Source organism: Arachis hypogaea, chromosome 11, assembly GCF_003086295.3.
Source record: "Arachis hypogaea cultivar Tifrunner chromosome 11, arahy.Tifrunner.gnm2.J5K5, whole genome shotgun sequence".
NCBI classification, from domain to species: Eukaryota; Viridiplantae; Streptophyta; class Magnoliopsida; order Fabales; family Fabaceae; genus Arachis; species Arachis hypogaea.
The window spans coordinates 2,751,932-2,776,696 of NC_092046.1; the positions used below are offsets into that span (position 1 = coordinate 2,751,932).

Consider the following 24,765-nt stretch of genomic DNA (forward strand, 5'->3'; position numbering starts at 1 on the left):
ATTATATATCTAATATAATTAAATTAAAAGTGTTAGTGTGTTACTATTGAATTACTTTATATTTGTGTAATGTTAAAAAAATCAACTATTAAATGTTTAGAAAATTTTTATTAGTTCAAAATCATTTGTTATATCTTATTATATACTTAGAAATCAATAAAAACAAGGATTTCTTTTTATCAATTAGATGGTTATTGATATTTGATTTGATAAAATTCGATATAGATGATGTTCAAATTCGTTATATTGTTGTATTTAGCATTGGCTTATCAAATTTCTTTGTTACCAAATATATGGATGTATTTATGTTATTCAACATTAATTAGTATAGTGATTTGGTAAAATTCAGTATACAAAATGGAAATAAATAAAACTTCAAGTCAATATTATATAAGAATATTTGAAAAAGAAAAATATTATAAGATTATCAGAATTTATTATTTTTTATTATTAATTAATTATTAATATTTAAAAATATAAATTAAAATATATTATTAAATTAATAACTAAAAATAATAACTAAAAATAATAAATTTTAATTATGTTCTGACATTTCTCTTTGAAAAAACTAATTTCTATCTATACAGGAACTTTTTAATGTGAAAAACATGTGTCCCCTAAAGCTAAAAGCCATTAATATGGTGTGGCGCTAGTTATTAGTGTGTGGGAAATGTATACTCAAATGCATCTAATTTGATAAAATTAGGTAGGCACTCCCTACGTCAAAATGACAGATATGAATTGAACTTCTAATTAATATTAAAATGTATACTCAAATGCAATTAATTTTAATTTATCATAACCTGTTAAGCAAGAAAAAGTGCCATTGAAAATTGTAAATATATTTGGACATTATTCTATGAAACCAGAAAAATTTCTAGAAACAGGAATGCTATTGGAAAAATGTTCCTTTATTGGAAACACAGTATACCGTACCATTGTATAAAGAGTAGGGATCATCTCATAACGAAGATGGTATGAAAAGTGAATTTCTTTTTCATAATGAAGAAAAAATTAAAAAGATAAGGACTTTATGTGTAATATATACTTCTTTCAAAAATTTAATTACAATTTTTATTTTTATTCAATCAGATAAATTTAATAGTACCTAAACAAACCGAGTAATCAATTAGAGTAGTATATATTAATTAATATTTTCTTATTTTATAATAGTAGAAGAATAATCTTTTTATAAACTACTAAAATAATATTCAAAATTGTATAACATAGACAAAAATAATTTTAAAAAATAAAATAATAAATAAATTTTTAAAAGATTCAAAAATTTGATAAAATTAAACAAAAATATATTTTTTTATGTGCTAAACAATTTTCGTATCTAGCAAATAAATTCTGTAGTTGATATATATTTTATAATATTTAAATAATAATTTAGAAAGTACATACAAAATAATATCGAAATAAAATTCGATTTCTAATTGTATTTATTTGGGAAGCAACAACATAGTTTTTTGGAAGTGTGGGAAACAAAATAAAGTGAGCAAGTTATTAAACTAATGATAAATAATTGAGAATTAGTAGTTAGTAGATGAATATTTATGAAATTAGTTGGTAATATCTCTATGTATATAATTTAGCTCTTGTAGCAAACAACGATAAAATATATAATATCAATTCCTCTATCTATTCTCTTTTCTTAGATTTAACATGATATCAGAGTTATAATATCTTTCTTAAAGAGGATAGAATATTATTTTTTCTGTGAGAAACCACCGTGTGAATGCTTTCTCATTAAACTTATATTTATTCCATCAAAGCAGTAGTTGCTCCCCTCTCTCACAAAAATCACCTTCATCATTGAGCTTCACCAAGCAACTAACCTCCGCCGTAGGATGACCCCTCCTTTCTTTTTTTCTTCTTCCTCTGACCGAACAAAAACCACGAAGTCATATCTCTCTCCTACTTCTCTGTTCACCACCGACAATTCCATCGCCGTTGTGGCTACATTCTCTCCATTTTTTCTTCTCCTCATAATCTCTCTCTAACTCGTCTCCATCTGCCACCAGACGTGCCTCCACGCGCCGGTCAAAGTTCAGCTACATCCACCATCTCCATCACCTTTCCAGATTCAATTTTCAGTAGTTCGTTCAGCCTCCTCGAGTTTCCCGTGTTGTCACCGCGCCATACGCGTCCTTCTCTACGTCATCGCGCCACACGCGTCTTCCTCTGCGTCATTGCGCTGTATGCGTCTTTTTCTGCGTTACCGCGCCACACGCGTCTTCTTCTTCCTCTGCATTTTGAGTCACCGCACCACACGCGTCCTTTTCTGCATTTTGAAATGCCATCTCTTTTTCAGTTTGCCACTCTTCTAGTAGTTACATATGCATTTTTCTTCCTTCAATTCTATCTGCGCCTCAATAGTTTCATCTTTCCTATTTCCATCAATTTCTTTCAGTTTCTATTCTCTTATTATGTTATTTTTCAATAAGTTTCAAACTCAAATTAACACTTAAGTTTGAGGGGCATATTAAAGTAATGATAAGTAGTTTAGCATTAATAATTAGTAGATAAATATTTATAAAATTAGTTGGTACTCTCTCTAATATAAAGACTAAGCACTGGGCTCTAGTAGAAGCTCAAACTGATCTGATATCGATTCACAGTTTCTCATGAGTTAAAAATACCATAAACACTCTCTCCAATAATATATTCGAACAACCAAAGTACTTGTGTTGGTAGCAAATTCAATCTTATATAATAGATGCAAGTAATTGGAATTTTATATTATTTTTTAGGGACAAAGTAAATAGTTAGAAGGAGCTCCTTGTTGTTAATATTTCAATCATAGATCAAATTGCTGATATATTTATAAAACTCTCATCACTACATTTATTCCATAAATTTTGAAACAAACTTAAAGTGTGTCTTAATTTACATCTAAGTTTGAGGGGAGACGTTGTTGTAGCAGTATATTATGTAAGGTGATTTGTCACGGTTAAAACCGTGGCTAAAATTTTATTAAAATCATGAATAACATATATTAGTCATGAAAGAAGAATTGTGGACATTAAGGGTGTCACATTTTTATCTTGGTATGGTTTTGGAGTTATTAGTTACAGATTTATAAACCGTGAAAACCTTTAAATAACTATGGTTTATACATTATTGTTCATGTTTGTGACTATAGCTAAATGATATTAAGCAAACCAAAAATAATTATTTTGCCACAATTTACTGTGGCTAATTTGGGATAGTCGAATTTTTTTTCATGATTAATATTGGTGGATTTTTTAATCATATTATTTTTATGACTAATTCAGATTATTTTATCACATTTTTTGTATGTCTAATTTAAAATGACTATAGTAAAAAAGTGACTAATTATAAAAAATAAAATAAAATGTCATAATAAAGATACTTCTTGACACAAAATTACATCATACAAGATTTAAAAAAATAGTCCTGCTCTTATTAGTATCCATAGTGATAAAAATATGAAATTAAGTAATACATAGTGTCAACAGCAAATATTCTAAACTAAATGACTTTAAGGTTAAAAACAAGTTAAATGAAATTATTACAAAATCAAGTGTCAGGATGCATCATTATTAAATCTTAGATATTCACATTGGAGTACCTGCAATATTATTTAAATAAGACCCTATTATCTCTTAATTTAAGAAAAAAAATGTTTCAAATTATATTTAAAAATAATAATATTTAATGTTGTTAAAAAATGCAAAAATACATATCCAATATTTTTAGTAATATCTGAAATAATAATTGCTAAAAGTTGAACGATATCACCAACCTATAAAATGCATGCATAATAACTATGGAAAAGCTTCTCACCACACAAAATGCACCAATATCCAGTGCCATATTTTCAGCAGCTCTATGTATAGCTTCATCTGCAAGTGCCATGATTCTCTGCATAAAAGAAAAAACAGAGAAGAACATGTAACAAAATAAATTTGTGTAAAACTTGCATATATTACAAAATCCAATTGAGCAATTGTTTGCAAAATTTTCAACCAGGAAACAGAAACACAAACTAAAATATGATGAAAAAAGCATCTCATAAATCATAGATCTTCTAATGAATTTACTTGTCATCTCTAGTATTTCATGAGGGAGAGTGGCAGAAATCAAGACACAATTAGAACTAATTAAATGTTTCAACGATTGCTAACCAACTTGGGTTGGTCGAGTGGTCAGCTCACTCGTCCGCTTAAGTAAGTGTCGGGAGTTTGAACCCCGTCTTGTGCATACAGCAACTCATTGGCCAATGACAAACTCTTATAATAATTTGATGTGCAAAAAATGATATTAGACAACCCTGTCATATTTTTCTCCTCATTCACAAACTTTATAAGGTGCATGGAGACACCAACTTAATAAATTCAATCTCCAAACAGATGCATACGCAAACAAGCACAAAATAGAGGGTTATATTGTTGATGAAGCTTCAAGCTGTTTTACACTTGAAAATACTGGGTAAATAAAATGCATTTACTAAGTTCAGGAAATTAGGAAAAAAACGAAAAATATAAAATATTATAACAGATTTTGTTTTGGTTGCAAAATAACCAAACTCAACTTTTGACTGACTATTGTATTATATTAATATCTTCGGAACTTAATCACAAGGAATAGCAAATTTTAGTCTTATGTACTTACTCTTCATCATTATTATAAAATAGAATTTTTTTAATGATTCTTATAAATTAAAAAAAGTTATACTTTGATTAATTAATTAGTTAGGTTATCATAATTTAAATTAAATTAAAAATTAATATTAACCATGATAAATCAATATATTTCATCTAATGATGATTAAACATATTATAAAAGATAACTTATTTTTTATTTTAGAAATGGTTAGTTGGATAGAATTTAAATAAGGTTTAATTACTCTACTGGTCCTATAGTTTCGCAAAATTTTCAATTAGGTCCCTATATTTTTTTTTCTTTTAATTGAGTTTTTGCACCAAATTTTTTTTTAATTGGGTCCCTACACTTTTTTTTCCTTTTATTTAGGTCCTTGTACCAATTCTTTTTTTTTTAGTTGGGTCCCTATAAAATTAAGTCAATTACTACTAAGAGGGACTTAATTGAAAAAAAAAATTGGTGCAGGGACCCATTAAAAAGAAAAAAAGTATAGAGACCTAATTGAAAATTTCACGAAACTATAGGACCAACAGAATAATTAAACCTTTAAATAATAATAATAATATGAAAATTTAAATTGATAATTTGACTTTTGATTTCCTGGAGAGTAAAAAATGGATTGTTGTTAGCATATTTCAAAGAGATAAGAACATGAAGCCAATCCTCTTGATGTGTCCTTATCCCATTCCTCCATTGATGAATCCTTTCTTCAATATTTCCTTATGACCATCAAAATCGAGCTACCACAACCATGGAAGATAATCAGAAATAGAAAAGGCAAAAAACACAATGAAGAGTGATTCAACATACTCCAATTCCTTAGTTGAGTTTTCAATATTTCCTTATATATGCAGCTTTGGTTTGGAGATAAGATACTACTATTAGTGTTGAGTTTTCATGTTTTTTTGAATATTTTCATTCATAACATCAATTAGAAAATGTATAAAGAATTAACTTTTAAATTAGTTAATATATATTAGTCAATATTTTTATTGTCATCACAATTATCTTTTTAATCCTCACTCTATTTTAAAAATTTAAGATTTCGGATTAAAGTTTAGAAGGATAGGTTGGTGGTAGTTGGAGTGAAGTTGAGTTGGTGTTAAGAATAGTTGTTGGAGAAAAAAAAAGAAAAAATAAAAAAATATATAAAAAAATATATTTTTAAAAATAATTGACTGAATTTGACTACCAAAAATTGATTGGTTAATTTGCTTTATTGTGTTAGGAAATTATTTTAACTTTTTAATTTGTTTGTGAGCAATACATATATTAATTGTAATTACAAATTATGCTATTTTAAATTAAATGATTTATATAATGGTGATCTCATTTATTGTTTTAAATGTTAAATTGAATAAATCATTATTACTTTTGATTTGGAATTAAATGAGAATAAAACTGGATATTATTTTTTGTTCTTTAGATAATTATCTTTTAGATTTTAGATATATTATCTTTTGGATTTTAGATACTATTTTATTTAGGTTTTAGAGTTTAATGGGTGACATGCTCAAATATAAATAGTGCCTTCAGGTTTCAGTCCCCAACATACCAAAGCCGCCTTTGTGCTCTTTCTCCATCAGAAGAGTTGCAATTCAGCCGTTTAGAAATACAGAAGGCTTTGGTTGAGGAAGATCGAAAGAACTACAAGATCCAAATTCTTCCATCAATTTTTTACTTTTATGAATAAAAATACGCTTGCGCATTATAATATATTTTTGGTGATTCAATATGGATCATCTGGACTAATAAAAAATTATTTATTCCAACATATTGATTATTACAATTATTACTGATTATAATCTAAATCAAATTCTGACATGAATTGAATAACAAAGTTGATGCCTGGCCTTGAAGGATAAGAGAATTTGTCGGAATACATATAATTAATGAATTTTAAATAAAATAAGTTCTAATCGTTTCTTTTGTTTTTTTAATATTATCGATTAATAAATATTAAATAAAATAAAATATGACTATTTTTTATTTTTTTAATATTACCGATTTATAAATACCATATAAATTAAGTACCTACTTAATCTAAACTTTAATTTAATTTGCTGTTTTGTTCATCAATCAATTCTTATAAATTCGCTAATTGACCCTAAATGATCAACTTAGCTCTTATACCATTAATAGTTTAACATAGAATTATTTAAGCAACACAACAAACAAATTAATTTGAGAATCCATTCTCAACTTGCGATACCATGCAATCACTAATAATCATAAATTTATAATACCAATAACATATCATAATAAAAAACAAATCAACAATTAGCATTTCTGTGATCTAAGAAATATGATTAATAACAGATATATTATTTCTCAAAATGATTTACAAAAAAAAGTGACCTATGAAAATTTGCTTTCTTAAACAATACATTACAATAATGAAAAGATAAAGCTGAATGCACATTAGATTCAATAAATACAAATGATATAAGATGCTAGTTACTAAGTATAACATACTAAACCTTAACACAAGAAACTCATGAAACGTCCTAGAGTCACTACAAGAAAAGAGAGTTATTTTAACATTGTCTTTTTTAATATTTATAATTAAGTGTAAAAATTAATATATATTTTTGACAAATATCACAAATATCAAATTTTTTATGTTTTCTTGATGAATAATTTGACCGTAGAAAATTACTCCTCAATTTTGACACTCATTTATTTTCAATTTACTCCACTGTTCCTCTTCTTCTTTGGACTCTGTCAATTTTGGCATCACATTGCTCTTAGTTTGGGATCATATTACTCATTCTTTATCTTCAAAATCTCAGTTTATTCTTCGATTTCAAGATCTCATCTCATTCTTTGTTGAAAATTTTTTATGGTCAATAAGTGTCAAAATAAATAGTATTTTTGACAGTTAATAAGTATTATAAAAAATATATTCTCAAATTTTTTTAACAAATTATTTTTGACCGCCAATATTTATCAAAATAAGATTTAAACTTTTTTCACAATTACTTATATATTAAGAATACTATTTTTGACAAAACTTTTATTAACTATTTTTATAGTTAAACTAGTATCAAAATTTATTTTTTTGACAAATTTTAATTTTTTTGTACACATATAACCCTCAAAAATAATTTATATTGTTGTAATGAGTCTTAGAATTTACATAATATTTAACAAACATAATCGAAGCAGAAAAAATCGAAGAAATATCTGAAGAAGATGAACTAGAGAATTGGGTAAAACTTTTCAAAAATGCTTAATTTCATCTCATTTGACTTAAAAACAAAAATTATACGGTGATTAGTGATTAGCGAAGTAGGCATATGTGTGCAGAGTATTATTAAGGTTCACTCTTCTCCCAATTTCGATTAAAAATTACTTATTTATTTATTTATTTTAAGATTTATGATTATCTTTGAATAGAATCAATAATCTTTTAGCTGAATTGTTACTTTAGACATTAGAGTTATGCAAATATGATACACAATTACATATGCAATTCAAAATTTAAAGTGTTAGAGAGGCATATCACTCAACACTTGACCTGCATGAATTTAAACAAGAAAAATTAGAACAGTTCAATCAAATTAAATGTACGTAATTTTTCAATTTTAAGTATAACAGACCAAAAAAATTATTATCCAAATACCAATTTCAAGAATTAGAATAATATATTCAAAATTTATTAACTAAAGCTAATTCTAATTTAAAAGTTCTAATTTCAAACTAAGTTAAATCTAAAAATTTATATTCAATTAAATTCAAATTAAATCCGAACAACAAAATTAAAACTAAGGGAAGAATTTTTTAGTATTAAACTGTAAACACATATTTTCTGTGTGCTTAGGTGAACCTAACCTTTTGAATTTGTCTCATATAAACAACTATGAAATACATCTAAATACTGTAAGAGAAGTATTATAGGAGAAGATATGACATGTTTCAAAGGATGATATTAATTGAAGTTGTCCTTCTGATCTAATAATTTTCACCACTTTATACATTGATAATTTATTTGATGGATTTATTTGGATACACTATAAACCTACCAATAAAATCTTTATTATTATATCTTTTTCTTCTTCTCCAGAAGTCAAACTCCTTAAATGAATATTACCTTCCTCAAAATTCTTATAAATTCAATTCAGAAAAGTATAATTCATTACTATGAGATTCTCCAAAATCATAATTATTTTTTTCTTCAATCATTTCAAGAATTAGCATTCCATAACTATACATATCTGACTTGTGAAAAACTCTACCATACATTCGACTAAACATTGGTGTAATATAAACCGGAATCTCTCTTATGCCAAATATAGACACAATACTTTCATCCTTTTTGTATATTTTAGCTAATTCAAAATCTGTAATTTTTTTATAAAAATTTTTATCAAAAAACATATTTTAGGGTTTGATATCAAGATGTAAAATTCTTGTATTGCATCCCGATGTAAGTAGTCTATTCTTTAAGCAACACTAATTACAATCTGATATAGTATATATTCCAATCTAAATTAGATATGAGATAGGAAGATTGCTCTTTATATTTATATCTATCCAAAAATCCATTAAACATGAATTCATAAATAAGAACCCGTTCATTCATTTTATAGCAAAATTTCAAAAATAAAACAATGTTCACATGAGATATTCTACTGATAATAACAATCTCGTTTACAATTTCTTTTACACTTTCTTTTGACTCCTTAAATACCTTCACTTTCACTTGACGACCATCGTTTAAACTTGCTTTGTATATAATATTATATCCTTCTTGTCCTAATTTTTTATGAATTTGTCATTTGTTTTACTTTTACGTAAGTGTATTTCACTGGTACCATAATTTCTTATTAGCTCCTCAACTTGTTGATCAAGAGATGTTTTTTTACTCAATATTATTCTTTGTACTAAACTAAAATGCGCCTCTTGTGATAATAAACAATTGCAACAAAGATTAACGCCAACACCAACCATTGATATACCTGCATGTATACATTAAAGTGAGGAATAATTACAAAATAAAAATTTAGATTGAAAAAAAAAGTCATAACTCAAAACTAACTCTCTCTCTTTTTCATATATTAGTAATAAAATATAGTTAAAGGTAATCTCTAGATGCATTATTATTAGTTTTTTAGCTTTTTACCATAATGTCACGTCAATTTAAATGGCTAATTCATATAACTTGACTTCAATCTTCTGTCTTTGTATTATGTAATAGGATTCTTATTACATTTTTATCTTTTTGTAATAACCTATCTTTATATAATGTTATATAATTCTTTTTTAACCTTAATTTTTTATATTCTTTTATCCTTTATTTCTACGTAGGTTATACTATTGCTTTTAATATTAATGTTAATTCTTTTTAATAGGTATAAATTTAATTAAAATCTAATTCATTCTCTTTTTCTTTCATACTCATTACTCATTCTTATATTTATTATATAAATCAATATTCACTTCATACATTTTCTTTATCTCTTCTCACATAATCTCATACCTCTTTCTCTTTCTCCTTCTCCCTCTCCATTCTTGCTAATTTTTTGTATAACTGGAATTTGGTTGATGACTATAATTTTTTTTTTTTAATTTACTAAACGTATGTATTAGGTGATTGTATGATTGTATTCATTAATTTTTCTATTTCTTTGTGTAATTAATTATATTCATGAGTAGTTATATAGTATATTTGTCATCTATATATCACTTCTTTTTTCTTTTAACAATTTATATTTTTTTAATATCATTTAGTTGTAATAATATTATTGAAAATACATGTTGTCATGATTTATGAAAAATAAAATTAGAAAATTGAATATCATTTTTAATTATCAAAATATTAATGATATTTACTATATAAATCAACATTTACTTTACACATTTTCTTTATTTCCTCTAACATAATTCCATACCTCTTTTTCTTTCTCTCTCTCCATTCTTACTAATTTTTGCACAACTAGAATTTGGTTGATGACCATAGTTTTCTTTTTTTAACTTGCTAAACATATGTATTAGGTGATTGTGTAATTGTATTCATTAATTTTTCTATTTTTTTCGTATAATTATATTCATAAGTTATATAGTGTCTTTGTCACTTATATATCACTTCTTTTTTCAATAATTTAATTTTTTTTAATATTATTTAGTTGTAATAATATTGTTGAAAATACATGTTGTCATGATTCATGAAAAATAAAATTAAAAAATTGAATGTCATTTTTAATTATCAAAACATTATTAATATTCATACTTGTATTTTATCTAATAGTTTCATTATCGTACCATAGTATTTAAATATAAACTAAAAAAAAGATATTAAAAAACAAAAATAACTATTTAAAAAATAAAAAAAAATAATTATATGAAATCAGGTGAATAAATTTTAATTGAATATTTTTATTACTTATAGTCTAATTATGTATAATTTTATTTTTTATAATTATTAAATTTTGGAATTAATTTTTTTATTTTAAATTTTTATTTATCATCAACTGTTATAAAATTTAAATTAATTTTAATATGCTGCTAAACAAAATTTTAAACTTCTTAATCAATTAAATTTAATTTATATTATTATTCAATAGAATTATAAAGTCACGATTGATTATTATCTATATTAAAACAGTATATTTTTCTGTATTTTTTTTTGAATAATAATATTATTAAATCATATATAAATTACCAAATTAAATAAATGTATTGTACAATATTTTTTACATAACCTCTAAGTTTAATATTAATTTACATATTATCTAATATATCTCGAAACAATATATATATATATATATACTTTAAATTTATACTATATAATACAATTAGTTTAGCTCTCCAAACGATATGCATTCTAACATAGTCTTAATTTTATTTTATTTTTTGTTTCTCGTAAGTTTAACATTGCTTAATATAAAGATAATAATGAACGTACCTAAAATGGAAGTAGAAGAGAGATGAGATTTTGGGTGAGTGAGACTACCGAATAGAAGCAATGCCTGTGGTGTGGTAATGACAACGGTTTCAATTGAGAATGGTGGGAGATTTTTTGATAGGTTAGTATTGGACACATCCAGAATTTGAGTTGTCGTAGACTTGTCAATCTATTTGGTATGGAACAATTCAATTTCTTTCCACCAAGATACAATTCATACAGATCCGTTAAAAAAGATATTGTCCCTATCAAATTCATATTTGTCAAATTTACGGTTCTAATGTTGCCTTTATCATCACAGGTGATGAAATTCCAAGTTTGTTAGTGATTGTTTCCTCGCCATGATTGCGCCAACGGAAATGAATAATGAAATGTCTGAGCAACTTGAAGCAAAGTGGTGACTCTGTGATCACAAGGTCTAGGATTGTCTGAACAGAATGCATTAGTAGTGAGATTTCCTTTGAAGTCTGAGTCTTATTAAACGAAGGAAGAGGATCCTGCAACCAATAAGGTGGAACTACACCTATTAATCGATTGTTTACAAGCAATAGATATTGCAAGGGTGTGCAATTGGATAAGTCTGGGATAGAACCCTCGAAAGAGTTCCTCTCAAGATTCACTTCATACAATAGTAGCATGTTGAAATCGTACCCGACAACTTATTATTATCCTTCACGTCGCTGAGATCCAATCTACTTAGCTTGGGTAGTTTTGAAAAAGACTCGAACAACACCCTAATAAAATTGTTTTCAGAGAGATAAAGAAGCATCAATATGGGGAAGGAATCAAATGTGTCCGGCAAGGAGACCATGAAGTTTGAGCCGAGAGTCCGAGAATTGCAAGGCAAAAGTAGCTATTCAAGTTGGGAAGAATGTCCAGGGTGGAAAGTTGATGTTGTAGCGCAAGTCAAGGAGCTCCAAACTTTCTAAATCCTGGAAGCAATCGTAAGGGATACAAGTATAGAATTTGGAGAAGGGAGAGGCCCGAAATGGATCGAGGTAGAGGAGTGTGACGAGGGATTTGTTTGAGACCTAATGGTGTGCTCCATTGAGCCCCCTTGACCCGAGTTCGATCTTTTCTACATAATGGAGATTAGCTGCTGGAGTAGGATTTTGGGATGAGCTATTGCGACCTGTGCTTCTTGTTTCATACAAAAAATTAGTTGGTGTATATTTGTTTGTTTTGTTTTTTATTTCCCGTAAGTTTAACATTGCTTAATGTAAAAATAATAATGAGCGTACCTAGAATGGAAGTAGAAGAGGGCGAGGTTTTGGATGAGTGAGATTGATGGATAAAGGTAGTGCATGTGGTAATGACAATGGTTTTAGTTGAGATTGGTAGAAGGTTTTTTGATAGGTTGTTATTGGACACATCCAGAATCTTGAGTTGTCTAGACTTGCACCAAGATACAATCCATACAGATCCGCTTAACTATCAAATGAAGGTGATATTATCCCCATCAAATTCATGTTTGTCAAATTCACGGTTCTGATGTTGCCCTTGTCATCACAGGTGATGAAATTTTCAATATTGATGGAGACGATTTTCTCGCCACGATTGCCCTAACAAAAATGGATAATGAAATGCCTGAGCAATTTGAAGCAAAGTGGTCTAAACAGAATACATTAGCAGTGAGATTTACCTTTGGAATCCGAGTCTTATTAAATGAAGGAAGAGGACCCTTAAGGTAGAACTACACCTGTTAACTGATTATTTGTAAGTAATAGATATTGCCAATGTGTGCAATTGGATAAGTCTAAGATAGAACCTTCGAAGGAGTTCCCCTCAAGATTCACTTCATACAATCGTGGTATAGATCAAAGAACTTGAATCGTATCCGACAACTTATTATTATCCTTCTGGTCGCTGAAATCCAATCTACTTAGTCTGGATAGTTTTGAAAAAGACTCAGACAACACCCTAGTGAGGTTGTTTTCAGAGAGATAAAGAAGGATCAATACGGGGAAGGAATCAAATGTGTCCAGCAAGGAGCCCATGAAGTTTGTAGCCGAGAGTCCGAGGATTGTAAGGCGTGAGTAGCTATTCAAGTCTGTGGGGAATGTCCAGGGTGGAAAATTGGTGTTGTAGCGTAAGTCAAGGAGCCTCAAACTTTCTAAACCCTGGAAGCAAACTGAGGGATATAAGTACAAACTATGGAGGAGGGAGAAACCCGAAAAGGATCGAGGCAGACGAACGTGACAAGGGATTTATTAAGACCTAAAAGGAATTTTCCATTGAGCCCCCTTGACCCGAGTTCGATCTTTTCTACATAATGGAAATTAGCTGCTGGAGTCAGCTTCTTCATCACTAATCCCATTATCATTATTATTGGACAAGACACATACACACATGATGATGATGATGAAGAATGTTGCAATACCGAGTAGGATTTTAGGATGAGTCATTGCGATCTGTGCTTCTTGTTGCATACCAAAAATTAGTCGGTGTATATTTCTATAAATTTTGAAGTTAAATATAGATTTAATTTTGTTTTGTTTTTTATTTCCCATTAGTTTAACATTTCTCAATGTAGAGATAATAATAAATGTACCTAGAATGGAAGTAGAAAAGAGCGAGATTTTGGGTGAGTGAGACTGCTGAGAAAAGCATTGCCTACGCTGATGACAATGGTTTTAGTTGAGAATGGTGGAAGGTTTTTCGATAGATTGTTATTGGACACATCTAGAATCTTGAGTTGTCGTAGACTTGTCACCGTCTCTGGTATGGAACCGTTCAATTTATTTCCACCAAGATACAATCCATACAAACCCGTTAAACTCTTAAATAAAGGAGATATTGTCCCCGTCAAATTCATGTTTGTCAAATTCATGGTTCTGATATTGGCTGATGGGAGCTAAATGTCAGTTTCGAATTTTCATAAAAGAATTGCATCGTAAGTATAGTCCAAACCGGCAACCAACTCAAAATCAAAGTTTAGAAAATGTCACAAAAGTTAAATCAATAACTGAGAGTAGAATCCCGGTCGTTCTCCCTAAAAATTGTAATCGAGTGCTCAATTATTGGGTATGAGAGATTGGGAGTTTTGATTACAATAAACAAAAAATGTAAATAATAAGAAATTAAAAAAACAAACAATAACTAAATATAAAAAAGAATTGAACTAAGACAATTAAGAAAATTAACTAAGAAAGATCTTGGTAAAGATTGATGGTTAAGAATCACTATCATTGTTATTAACCACAACATGATAATTACAAGGAGCAATTCTACTTCGTCATTCCCAAAATCGGAGGAAAGTCAAATGGATTTAATTGATCCTAATCTATAAGTCCTAATCAACTTACTCACTGAATTAGTGAAAGATTAGCGTTAATGGAAACAATATTAATTAAAACCTTCAAATTATTAATCAACTTGGATATTAGTAACTCGAGACTACCCAAGTTACCAACCCAAAGCAGAAATGTAAAATTTTACTCCATAACTAAAAGAAACACTTCACCAAACACCTAGAGTGCAATAAAGACAAATATCATAAAATATAAGAATTAATAAAAACTATAACTAATCAAGACAAAATATCAATAGTAACAACTCAAAAAATCATAAATAAAATATAAAACATCAAATTCATTAAAAGAAATGAAAAGTTCACAAGTCTCATAAACTAACAAAAGAAAGTAAAGTAAATACCACTAAATTCTAAGAGAATTATAATACAGGAACAAAAAAAAAGATAAAAACTACTACAATTAAACAAGACTAAAACCTAAAACCAACAAGAAAATTAAGAAAAACCTAAGGAATTTTAGAGAGAGAAGCTGTCCCACTAAACCTAAGAAGAAAGTGTAAAATTGTGAATATGGTAGTGTCGGTTGATCCCCCTCCATCCTCCACTTCAATAGCATCAGAAATAGGTTGGATTGAACTCCAAATGCTCTAGAAATCTCCCCTCACGTGTTTCTTTAATGAGGCACGATCTTCGTATCTCGTGTACGCGACAGGTGCATGCGTACGTGAGACTGTCAAAATTCAGGGGATGCCGCGTATGCGAGATTGTCAAGACTTCCAAACTCAAATTGTTCATGATTCCTCGCTTTTGCATGCTTTCTTCTTTTCACTTTTTTAAGCCATCCTTACCTTCTAAGTCTAAAATCACTCAACAAATACATCAAAGCATCGAATAGAATAAAAGCGAAATAAATTTAGCAATTTAAGGGCCTAAAAAGTATGTTTTTAACCATTAAACACAATTAAGAGAAATTCACAAAACTATGTTATTTCAATGAATAAATATAAGATAAGTTGATAAAATCCACTCATTTCAATTCAAAATTTACTATAAAATAGTGATTTATTAACCTCTCCACAATTAAACAATAGCATGTCCTCATGCTAAACATCAAGAAAGACAAGATCAAAAGATATTTTTATTGAAAAAAAACTATCTATATGTATTCTATCTATTTCTATCTATCTACCAAATCTATATATATCTACTCGGTCAAAATAAATCAATTTCCAAGAGAATATATAAACAAGGAGGGCCAAAAGCATTAATAACCAAGTCAAATTCACAATCGAATTAAGTCATAGAAAAGAATTTATAAACTTGCAAGATAAGAGATAATCACAGCTGGAAACATAGAGTTGAGCAATCGAACCCCTCACCGAATGTGTATACGCTCTATTCGCTCAAGTGTATAGGGTTGATTCACTCAATACTCTTCTAATCTTGCTTTCCAAAATTTGTTTTTCATCTAACAATCAACAAATATTCAATGTATGCATACAAGTATCATGAGGACTTTTCCAAAGGTTGTAATGGAACTAGGATAAAGGTAAAGATGCATATGGCTAAGTGAGCTAAAATTTAAATCTTTGATTAACTTAAGTTTTCACCTAACATATGAGAGCCTATACAATTCTAATACAACCTAACTGCCCATCATTTCACTTTTCACACACTCATGCATTTTTTTCAATTCACATCCCATATGCATTATTATTATTGCTTTTTTTGGGGCCTTTGTCCCCTTTTTATTCTCTTTTTTTTTCTTTTTTTTTTCATTTACATATACATATAAAAATATCAATGCATATGGTTTAAACATTTAATGCATAAATATGTACTTAATTTCTAAAATTTTCAACAAGAATTAAAAACACACTTCTATCAACCAATGTTCCCAATTTTCTATTTTCTCATATTTAGATGATACATACTCTCACTAGCTTAAGTTAATCAAAGATCCAAATTAAGGATATTTATTGTTTTTCACATAGGGTTAATGATGTGCTAAGATTAAGAACAAAAGGGATTTAATAGGCTCAAAATTGGTTAACAATGGTAGATGAAAAGGTAAGGCTATTTAGATAAGTGAACTAACTTGAACAAAAGCCTCAATCATATAAATGCATTCATACACAGAATAATGGATATAAAGAATCAAACAAAATAAAGATCACAATCATAGAAAGAGAATAAGACATAAGGAAAAAAAATAGTGGTTAATATGATACAACCACTCATTAAAGCTCAAAAACTCACAAGGTAGTGTGTTCTAGCTCTAAACTATGTTCCATAATTATTGTTCAAGCAAGTTTAATGAAAAATTTTCAACTCAAATCAATTGGGATGCCCTATAAATAAATTTTTTTAAAAATTTCATTATTTTGACTAAGCTTATTATATATATGTATATACGAAAAAAAATGTAATAAACTAAAAAAAATACAATTAAAACTCTAAAATATATACAAACAGGAAAAAAAATGCAACTTAAAATTCTAAAAGATATAGTAATAATAGAAAAAATGAAATGTGAAAGTTTTTGGAATTAGAATTTTTCACCTAAAAAATGCCGTCGAATAACCTCCCCACGTTTAAAAACTTGCACGGTCCTCCGGTACACTTACTACGATAAGGGGGGTTGCGGAGATTTAACGGATTGCCACCTTCAGCTAGTGGAACTTCATGCTGCTGTGACTGAGGAAGAGGCTTTTTCCTTCACTGTTCGTAGTAGCGTTTTCCTTCTTTGACTTCCTTATTATTGGACAAGACACATGCACACATGATTATGAAGAAGAAGAATGTTGCAATATCGAGTAGGATTTTGAGACGAGTCATTACAATCTGTACTTCTTGTTGCATACCAAAAATTAGCCGGTATATATTTGTATAAATTTTAAGTTTAACTTAGTCTTAATTTTGTTTTGTTTTTTGTTTTCCATAAGTTTAATATTGCTCAATATAGAAATAATAATGAACGTACTTAGAATGAAAGGCGAAGAGAGCAAGGTTTTAAGTGAGTGAGATTGCTAGAGAAAAACATTAGTTGTAGTAATGACAATGATTCTAAATTTCTAATTGAGAATGGTGGAAGATTTTTCGATAGATTGTTATTGGACATATCCAGAATCTTGAGTTATCATAGACTTGTCAAGCTCTCTGGTATAGAACCATTCAATTTATTCCCACCAAGATACAATCTATACAGATCTGTTAAACTCTTGAATGAAGGAGATATTGTCTCCGTCAAATTCATGTTCGTCAAATTCACGGTTCTGATGTTGCCTTTGTCATTATAGGTGATAAAATTCCAAGTTTGATAGAGATTGTTTTCTCTCCATGATTGCGCCAACAGAATGGATAATGAAATACTTGAGCCTTTAAGCAAAGTGGTGACTCTGTGATCACAAGCCGTGATAATATATATCCTAGGCCTTATGATCACAGAGTCATCACTTTGCTTCAAGTTGCTCCAAGTGTTTTATTATCCATTTCTGTTGGCACAATCATGACAAGGAAACAATCTCTGTCAAAAGCTTGGAATTTCATCACATGTAAAGACAAGAACAACATCAGAACCGTAAATTTGACCAACATGAATTTGACGGAGACAATATCTCCTTCATTCAAAAATTTAACGGATCTGTATGGATTATATCTTGGTGGGAATAAATTGAACGGTTTCATACCAGAGAGCTTCACAAGTCTACGATAACTCAAGATTCTGGATGTGTCCAATAACAACTTATCAGAAAACCATTCTCAACTAAAATCATTGTCATTACTACAGGCAATGTTTTTCTCTAGCAGTCTCACTCATCTAAAATCTCGTTCTCTTCGACTTTCATTCTAGGTACGCTCATTATTATCTCTATATTGAGCAATGTTAAATTTACAAAAAACAAAAAACAAAACAAAATTAAAACTATGTTAAACTTAAAAAATTATACAAATATATACCGACTAATTTTTTGTATGCATCAAAAAGTCCGGATTATAATGACTCATCCTAAAATTCTATTTGATATTGCAACATTCTTTTTCTTCATCATGTGTACGTGTGTCTTATCCACTAATAATGATGATGGGATCAGTGATAAAAAAATTATTTATCTCTTAAAACTTAGAGAAGCCTTGCACAATCTTCCTTTCAACTAGTGTAGAAACTAGTCACCAAAGTGGTCGGTCCACTACTAAGTGTGTGTTTGGATTGTGGTTGGTCAAACTAGAATTTGAATAAAAGTAATTTTATAGAATTGATTTTGGATAGAAGTAAGTTTGTGTCAACATGATTTATGTTTGGCAACTCTTTACCAAAATTGATTTTGATAAAATAAATATTGTTTGGATAATATTAGTTAAAATCACTTTTAGATAGATAATTACTTAAAAAGACATGATATTAAATTATAATATTATTTTTTTATACATGTTTAATTTTTTTTATACTTTTTTCTTATATGTTTTTTATATAGTATATTTTTAATACTCTTAGTACTCTTTTTTAATAGATTATAATTTTTAACTATTATTATTATTATTATTATTTATGATTAATTTTTTTATTTAATTTATTTTACCTAATAGAATCAATAAATCCTATTATAAAAAGATAATAAATATAATATACAAAAATTATAACTATAAAAATATATAATATCAAATAAAAAAAATTAATAAAAAATATAAATAATAAATAATAAAAAAAGAGTTCATATAGAAAGGAATAATAAGAATTTTATAAATAATGCAATAATATGTATAAAGGATAAAGTTGGTAAAAGAAAAATAAATATTGAAGGTATTGGCTAAAAGCACGTTAGTGCAACGGAGAAGCTAGAAATTATTGCTTCTTGTAAACGTGATTTTATGAACAAAATCACTTCTGCGTTTGTAGAGAAAAATATTAGCCAAACAAAAAAGTGAAGCTTTTAAGAAGCTCTAACGTGCTTTTTTCCTTCAAACGTGGTTACCAAACACACCCTAAGTGGTTGTTCATAACATTTTTACCAATTAACTAAGTGTTTCTATACTGAAAAATAAAATAGTTTACAAAAGATTTATTCAGTAATTTTACTTGAAATATTAAAAAGAACATAGTCAACAAGGTTAATGAATAGTTGACCCAATAATTGGAAAAAAAACTTGCTCGTAAATTAAATTGAAACCAGCATTATTTAGAAATGGAAAGAAAGAGACTTACAAGAATATTCTCTCCCCTCCTGAATGGGTCCTTGAAGATGGCTTGTGGGCTTGTTCAACACAAAAAACAAACCCCACTCAACACAATAAGTTGTTGGCAAGTATTTAAATTCATACATTGTCTCCTCTCTCCATATGTAATGAAAGCTTGGTCTGTGAAGGTGTATCTTTTAGCTTTTAGTGAAGTCATTTTTCATGTTCAGCCGAGCTGAAAATTTGTTAACCCTTGTTAGCTATATTTTTTTTTCAAATAATTGAAGAAAATAATTTTCAGCAATCAATGAATAAAAAAGAGAAATATTAAGAGATTATCAAAATTTATTATTTTTGTTAATTATTTAGCTATCAATTTAATTTCTTTAGTCTAATAATATAACAATATATTTTATTCTATACTTTTAAATATTAATGATTATCTAATAATAAAAAATAATAAATTTTGATAATCTTCTAATATTTTTAAATAAAAAATCATGCTAATTGAAGAGAAAGACCACGGTCAAATGAACTTGCAATAGAGTAATTTTTTATAAACATATAAAAAATATACTATATTTCAAAAAACAAAATATAAGAATTGAATTATATAAAATACAGTTAAATTAATTTTTTTTAGGAAAGGAAAAATTGGGTGAGCCCATCGTTCGATGAATATAAAATTTGTATTAATTTGTTTACTATTTATTATGTATGTATTATTTTGAGTGGTAAAATTGAAATATTTTTAATTATAAATAAAATGAATAATTAAAATAATATTGAGTTATTAGATAGAATATCATCGATGATATATATATATATGCTGTTATTAATATTAATGAGAAATATATCCTTTGTAACTTAAAGATACCATTGTCCCTTAGTTAATGAATTATTAAATTGACATATTCATATGAAACTACATTTGATTGAGGTGGTTTTGAAAATCGTATAAATAAAATTTGAAGAAATGGACAATTGGGCGGAAGAATTTTTTTTTAAAACCAAACATATGAACAATTTATATTGAAAATTTATATTTAAAATGAATATAAAAATTAATTTTGTAAGTCTAATTCAATGATTTTAATTTAGGCTATCAAATTTTATTTTTTTGACAATTATATTTTAAAATTTATATATGAATTGTTACTATTGTTATTGGTTTGTCTTGTGCTTCATCCTAGCTTTTGTATTCTTGTTGGTCCATCTAATAGAATTTTTTTCATCTTTAAACTCTTTGTATTTATACAACTAAAGGGATATATACCTAAAATTTACAAATAGCCAACATATATTTATGTTTATATCTTTAATAATGAGGGTGATTTCTTAGTCTTGACATATAAATAATGTGCCAGCTATGCAACATATATAGAGATTTATGTAGAAGATAACAAAGAAAAATGAATTTAGAATACAACTTTAGAATCTTCACTCAAAATGAAGTAAAGAAGCAAGAAATTTAAACAAAGAGCATATAGCTTTATAATCCTTACTAAAAATTCATTCACCAATAAACTTAATAATTTGTGATAAAAGAATCATAGATCCATTGATCAACCAATAAACTTAATAATTTATATTTATAACCAATGGAGTAATACTACGAAGACAATACGTAAAGTTATATCATTTTCTTAATATTTATAATTTATATATATAATATCTATAATTATATTTTTATTATATCTAAAATTATTCATTTATTTTAGTAATAATTAAAAATATAAAATAAAATATATTTAAAAAATATGACTCTTTCTTTTCAAACTATTACTCCCAAATATTTTCAATTATTAAATATGTTCTAAGTCAAGTCAATCTCCTTTTAAAGTTTTATTTATTAAAATCTAAATAATTATAGTGACTAACAACTTGACTAACTTTTGGTACCATGAATATCATATTCCACTTTTTCAAGTGACACGTGATAATTTTCCTATAAGGATACAAGTATTGATTGACACATGTCCACACAGGACAAATATGATTATCGTATTATCACAAGTCTTTTCCGTAGCTTGATGACAAGTACAATTTTATGTTGAATTCTTTAAAGTATAGGAACATTTCAAGTACACCGAAAGTATCGGTGCTTCAGTTATTTTAACTGTTGATCTGAATTATAAAAAATATATATAATATATATTAATTGAAATCAACGATTAAAACAACTGATGCACCGGTACTTTTTGATGCAGAGATGTACTTGAAATGTTTCCTAAAGTAGATATATATATTTTTTAGTTTTTATTCTTCCAAAATTCTGACTTGCAAACACATCACAAGCTAACAAACAAAGATAATCTAAAATCTAAAATTAAATAAATTTAAATTTAAAAAAAAAAAGAAGGGTAATGGATCATACTATAGGATGACTTCAATATCCTGTGCTCGAACCATCATAGTTCCATTTTGGAAGTTTTGAAGGATTACTCACTGGACCAGATCCACCAATCCTGTTTTCCACCACATCAAAAGCATTAAATATTTATATTAAATAAGAAAATAACTATACTAGTTGTACAATAAAATTAACTTCTGAAGTATAAAATTTATATTAAAATATAAAATACACATAAAAAATAAACTAAATAAAATATATATGTAATTAATTTTGGTATCAAATAGAGCATTTTTTATAAAAGAAATAGTGTTAGAAAGGATGAGCACTGGAATGTAATAGTATAGAGGTGCTCTCTGCCACTGCTTGTTTCCAAGATTAGACAAAAGGGAAAAACTACTTTTCACAGAGATAGTTAGTTCCTTGCTCCATTATTTCATTTTCCAAGCATCAATATCCAAATACAGTATTAGTTCATGAAGTACACCTGCATGCTCCAGCTTAGATCAGATCTTCTTCAATTCTCTTCATCACCTTCTCTTTCTTTCTTTCTTTCTTTCTTCCCCTTATCACACATCATCATCAAACTCAAGCTAGCTACCCATTTTTTTTCATTATTAGTTTTAGTTATCTCTGCCTTTAATTTGAAGCCCTATTAAAAAGGTAATCTCTTTAATTTCTTGTTACATTATCTTTTTTCTTCTTAAAATAATTTATTGTTTCTCTCTCTCTCTAGCAGGTTTTGGACTGAAAAGGACAAGACAAAGGGCATAAAAGAGAAACTAAAGCATCATCATCATCATCAGCATCACCATGGAAAGGAAGAACTATTATATGAAGAACAAGAACACTAGTAGTACTACTCATAATAACAATAGCTTTGAGGAGCATTATTCATGGGAAACTTCTTCATCAACACGGCCAACAAGAAGCTATGCTTGTATGATGTCCAAACCAGATCCACCAATCCTGTTTTCCACCACATCAAAAGCATTAAATATTTATACCAAGAACAGAGCAAAAATAACCAAAAGGGAAAGTTTACAAAAATATCTCTGCTTTTTATGTGTAAGAAGAAGACATTTCAAAAGAATAAGAAAAGATATGAATTCATCCCAAAAAGGAGGTTCTGATTTTTATTTTTATCTTTTTGGGTAGAAACTTTTGGTCAAAGATTTCATAAAACCAGAGTCCCCTGTTTTCAAGAGGAAAAAACAGAGCCCCCTGTTTCAAACAATAAATTAAAATATGAGAGTAAGATGTATGAAAAAGCGAACCATATGTATTCAGCAATGATCTTCTGGGTACCGGATTCGGAGAGGTTGAGGTTGATGAGATGTGAGAGCAAAGACATGGAGTATTCAGTAATATTATTTGGATCTCACTCACAGACACCATCTTTTCTTAGCTGTGTTTTTTTTATAGCAAAGCTTCCCTATGTTCTTTGGGATAGCAAAGCTTATTAGCTATGTGTTTGGTATTTTGGTGGAGTTAGGCACGGAGAGGGGGATATTTATATTTTATATGCATCAGATTAGGGGCATATGTGGAATTAAATGGAGGAATTATTGGAACATATATATAAAAAAATTCTAAGAATTCACTAATTCATTAATTTTTGTATATTCATTAATATTTGGTTGCTAAGAGTGTGAAAGAAGCAAGAGTCAAAGACTAAGAAGATGAAGAGAGTAAACTCTGTGGTAGAGTGCAGTAAACCCTCCCTTCTTATAAAAATTTGGAGTCAACAGTCAACTAAACAAACGGAGAGAGACGTGGGTTAATGTGTTTCAGACTTTTTTTTTTTTTTTGGTTTGTTTTGTAACTCTTTTTTTAAATACCAAATCAAGCCTAAGACTTGAGTTATATATCAAGTCATTTTTTTTATTTAACACATCTTTCTATAATTCCTTAATATAGGTATTTTAGGTCAAGTTACTAACAAAATTTTACAAGTAAGGAAAAAAAACAATTAACTCATATTTATTAAATTTAAAATCATCACTCATTCTTTTCTACCAATTATTTATGAATACTAAAGTATTTTATTTTAAAGAGACGTATAAAAAAATTGAGAAAAAAATGATAAATAATCCTCAATATTTACCTAACATTTTAATTTTACACTCACAAGTTTAAGGTTTCAATTCCATTCCAAGAGTATGGAAATGGATTATCATTTTTGAAAAGGTTGAATTAAATATATAAATTATTTTTCACTTATAAAAAGTGTCAAAAATAAATTTTTAAAAGATCATAATATTTTTTTTTTATTTCATTTTATCAAGAAACTAAATTTATTCGCAAGTTTAATGCAAAGATAACTATAATCCATCGCTCTTCTGGATTATTAGTCCAACTTGTATAGTGAATAGTGATGACTGATGGGAAATGAGGTTCCATATCACGTGGCTGCAGACTCTAGAATCATCGATGAAAGCAGCA

At 27.7% G+C, this 24,765-nt stretch overlaps 1 long non-coding RNA gene across 2 annotated transcripts; it reads right to left on the reverse strand.

The window, feature by feature from the left end:
* Positions 1–9,196: 9,196 nt before the first annotated feature.
* LOC112719876 (uncharacterized) lies at positions 9,197–24,088 on the reverse strand. Of its 2 annotated transcripts, XR_011867162.1 has the most exons (4): positions 23,598–24,088; positions 22,345–23,289; positions 19,996–20,202; positions 9,197–9,593 (listed from the first exon to the last, which is right to left on the reverse strand). It is a non-coding gene; the product is annotated as an uncharacterized lncRNA (long non-coding RNA). The 2 variants fall into 2 exon arrangements; XR_011867161.1 differs by lacking the exon at positions 9,197–9,593 and having other exon boundaries at positions 15,107–20,202; positions 23,598–24,083.
* Between the last annotated feature and the right edge of the window lie 677 nt (positions 24,089–24,765).